Source organism: Balaenoptera borealis (assembly GCF_965194805.1).
Source record: "Balaenoptera borealis genome assembly, chromosome: 10".
Lineage (NCBI taxonomy): Eukaryota > Metazoa > Chordata > Mammalia > Artiodactyla > Balaenopteridae > Balaenoptera > Balaenoptera borealis.
Genome location: NC_138874.1, coordinates 6,129,707 through 6,134,235, shown reverse-complemented (window position 1 = coordinate 6,134,235; position 4,529 = coordinate 6,129,707). Strand labels below are relative to the sequence as shown.

At 41.7% G+C, this 4,529-nt stretch overlaps 1 protein-coding gene across 2 annotated transcripts in view; it reads right to left on the bottom strand.

The window, feature by feature from the left end:
• The window catches only part of LOC309635857 (uncharacterized protein), a 101,472-nt gene that overhangs the window by 64,879 nt on the left and 32,064 nt on the right, over positions 1–4,529 (bottom strand). The window lies entirely within an intron of this gene.

Below are 4,529 nucleotides of genomic sequence, written 5' to 3'. Positions count from 1 at the left end.
CTCACAGTATTCCTGTATTTTCTTCCATGTCAGTGGCCAGTTTTCCCTGTATCATTTTTTTAAAAATATTTATTTATTTTGGCTGAGCCAGGTCTTAGTTGTGGCATGTGGACTTCTTAGTTGTGGCACACAGACTTCTTAGTGGCAGCATGCAGACTCTTAGTTGTGGCATGCGGGATCTAGTTCCCCAACCAGGGATCGAACCCGGGCCCCCTGCATTGGGAGTGCAGAGTCTTACCTACTGGACCACCAGGGAAGTCCCCCTGTATCATTTTTTAATTTTCTCACTATCTCATAATAAAGTACATCTTTATGTCATACTTAACTAATGCAACCCAATAACAAACAAAAGCAAAATAGAATACCCAACTCTACCAGCTACATTGCTAGTAAAATTATTTTATTGCCCACGCTTCATAGAATTGTCAAATGCTGCTCCAATCTAAATCCTGCCATCTTGGACCAATGCAGCCTGTGGTGGGGGACTTGGAAGGCAGGGGACCCAGCCTGGGAGCCCAGCAGGCTTCCTGGGCCTGAGTGGGCAGGGCAAATGCCCTCTGCTGCTCCTCTCCTGCTCCTCCGGTCCTGGAGGGCCTCTCCTGACTGCCTCTCTTGTTCTCCCCCAGCCTCCTTCCTATGCCCCCAGGACCAATGTGGCCTGGAGCGGGCCTATGAGGGCACAGGACCCAGCCCGAGAGCAGGGCAGACTTCCCTGGCCGACTGGGCAGGGGAAACGCTTGGTGTGCTCCCCCCTGATTCAAGCCCCAGAGGGTCCCTCCAGGCGTGGGAACCCCTCTCCCTTCTCAGCCACCCCTCAGGGGTGCCAGTCCTGTCCAGCCTCCACTTCTCCACACCCCTCAGTCCCCGCACATCCTACTGGTTCACTTGGGGTTCCTCACATCTCCTTGGGCATTGAGGTCCCCCACCAGCATCTGGCAGGCACTGGTGTTGTGGGGAGACACTAACTCCAAGTCTTCCCACACCGCCATCTTGACTCTGCCTTGGAGGCATAAGAAGGAAGCCAGGATGAGAACAGGAGATGCAGGTGGGCGGGGCCCTCCAGGACTGAAGGAGTGGAGGGGGTCTGCCCTGCACACTCGGGCCCAGGAAGCCTGCTGGACTCCCAGGCAGGGTCCCCCGTCCTCTGAGACCAGAGGCACGCCTGGGCCCCTTCTGTTCCGCTGAGCCTAATCCCCATGCCCCCACACCCCCCAGGGCCTTTTCCAGCCCTGTGTCTCCTAAGCATAAGCCCCACCCACTGCCCAAACCCTGCCCCTGATTAGGCCAGGTCCTCCACAGCCAAGGCCTTTTCCACCTTTTTTTGTTGTTGTTATTCTTCTCTTTTTTACTATTGTGGTTTTACCTTCTGGTTGTTGTTTCGTCTATATTTCTATTTTTATATTCTTTCTAACATATCTGTTAGTTTCCCAGTCTAATTTTATTTTTACTCTTTGTTACTGTTCTCCTTTTTTTTTTTTTTTTTGGCTGCCCCATGCGGCTTGCAGGATCTTGGTTCACAAGCTGGTGGTCGGGCCAAGCTCCTGCAGTGGGAGCTCCAAGTCCAAACCACTGGACTAATAGAGAACCTCAGACTCCAGGGGATATTCATTGGAGTGAGGCCTCCTGGAGGTCCTCATCTCAGCACCAAGAACCAGCTCTACCCAGCAGCCTACAAACTCCGTTGGAAGCCTCAGGTCAATCAACCAGTAAGACAGGAACACAATCCCACACACCAAAAAAAAAAAAGAGGCATGGCAAAAAAATATGTCACAGATGAAGAAGCAAGGTAAGAACCTACAACACCAAATAAATGAAGAGGAACTGGGCAAACTACCTGAAAAAGAATTCAGAATAATGATAGTAAAGATGATCCAGAATCTTGGAAACAGAATGGAGGCACAGATTGAGAAAATACAAAAAATGTTTAACAAAGATCTAGAAGAACTAAGGAACAACAAACAGAGATGAACAACACAATAAATGAAAAATACACCAGAAGGAATCAATAACAGAGTAACTGAGGCAGAAGAACGAACAAGTGAGCTGGAAGACAAAATGGTGGAAATAACTGCTGAGGAGCAGAATAAAAAAAAAAAGAATGAAGAGAATTGAAGACAATCTCAGAGACCTCTGGGACAACACTATACACACCAACATTTGAATTATAGGGGTCCCAGAAGAAGAAGAGAAAAAGAAAGGGTCTGAGAAAATATTTGAAGAGATTATAGTGGAAAACTTCCCTAACATGGGAAAGGAAATAGTCACCCAAGTCCAGGAAGTGCAGAGAGTCCCATACAGGATAAACCCTAGGAGAAACACACCAAGACACATATTAATCAAACTAACAAATATTAAATTCAAAGAAAAAATATTAAAAGCAGCAAGGAAAAAACAAAAAATAACATAAAAAAGAATCCCCATAAGGTTATCAGCTGATTTTTCAGCAGAAAGTCTGCAGGTCAGAAGGGAGTGGCAAGATAAACTTAAAGTGATGAAAGAGAAAAACGTACAACCAAGATTACTTTACCCAGCAAGGATCTCATTCAGATTTGACAGGGAAATCAAAAGCTTTTCAGACAAGCAAAAGCTAAGAGAATTCAGCACCACCAAACCAGCTTTACAACAAGTGCTAAAGAAACTTCTCTAGGCAGGAAACACAAGAGAAGAAAAAGACCCACAAAAACAAACCAAAAACAATTAAGAAAATGGTAATAGGAACATACATATCAATAATAACATTGAGTGTAACTGGATTAAATGTTCCAACCAAAAGACACAGGCTGGCTGAATGGATACAAAAACAAGACCCATACATATGCTGTCTACAAGAGATCCACTTCAGACCTAGGGACACATACAGAATGAAAGTGGAGAGATGGAAAAAGATATTCTATGCAAATGAAAGAAAGCTGGAGTAGCAATACTCATATTAGATAAAATAGACTTTAAAATAAAGACTGTTACAAGAGATAAGGAAGGACACTACATAATGATCAAGGGATCAATCCAAGAAGAAGATATAACAATTATAAATGTTTATGCACCCAACACAGGAGCACCTCAATAAATAAGGTAAATGCTAACAACCATGAAAGGGGAAATCGACAGTAACACAATAATAGTAGGGGACTTTAACACCCCACTTACCCAATGGACAGATCATCCAAACAGAAAATAAACAAGGAAACACAAGCATTAAATGACACAATAAACCACATAGATTGAATTGATATTTATAGAACATTCCACCCGAAAGTGGCAGAATACACTTTCTTCTCAAGTGCACACTGAACATTCTCCAGGATAGATCACATCTTGGGTCACAAATCAAGCCTTGGAAAATTTAAGAAAATTGAAATCACATCAAGCATCTTTTCTGACCACAACGCTATGAGATTGGAAATCAATTACAGGAAAAAACTGTAAAAAACACAAATACATGGAGGCTAAACAGTGTGCTACTAAATAACCAAGAGATCACTGAAGAAATCAAAGAAGAAATAAAAAAATAAATAAAAACAAATGACAATAAAAACACGACGGCCCAAAACCTACGGGATGCAGCAAAAGCAGTTCTAAGAGGGAAGTCTATAGCAATTCAATCTCACCTCAAGAAACAAAAATCTCAAACAATCTAACCTTACACCTAAAGCAACTAGAGAAAGAAGAACAAAGAAAACCCAAAGTCAGTAGAAGGAAAGAAATCATCAAGATCAGAGCAGAAATAAATGAAAGAGAAATGAAGAAAACAATAGCAAAGATCAATAAAACTAAAAACTGTTTCTTTGAGAAGATAAACAAAATTGATAAACCCTTAGCCAGCCTCATCAAGAAAAAAACGGAGAGGACACAAATCAACAAAATCAGAAATGAAAAAGGAGAAATCACAACTGACACTGCAGAAATACAAAGGCTTACAAGAGACTACTACAAACAACTATATGCCAATAAAATGGACAACCACAAAGAAATGGACATATTCTTGGAAAGGTACAATTTTCTAAGGCTGAACCAGGACGAATTAGAAAACATAAACAGACTTATCACAAGTAATGAAATGGAAACTGTAATTAAAAATCTTCCAACAAACAAAAGTCCAGGACCAGATGGCTTCACAGGGGAATTGTATCAAACATTTAAAGAAGAGCTAACACTGATCCTTCTCAAACTCTTCCAAACAATTGCAGAGGGAGGAACACTCCCAAATTCATTCTACGAAGCCACCCTCACCCTGATACGAAAACCAGAAAAAGATATCACAAAGAAAGAAAATTATAGACCAATATCACTGAGGAACACAGATGCAAAAATCCTGAACAAAATACTAGCAAACAGAATCCAACAACACATTAAAATGATCATACACCATGATCAAGTGGGATTTATCCCAGGGATGCAAGGATTCTTCAATATATGCACATCAATCAATGTGATACACCACATTAAAATATTGAAGAATAAAAACCAAATGATCATCTCAATAGATGCAGAAAAAGCTTTTGACAAAATTCAACAGCCATTTATGATAA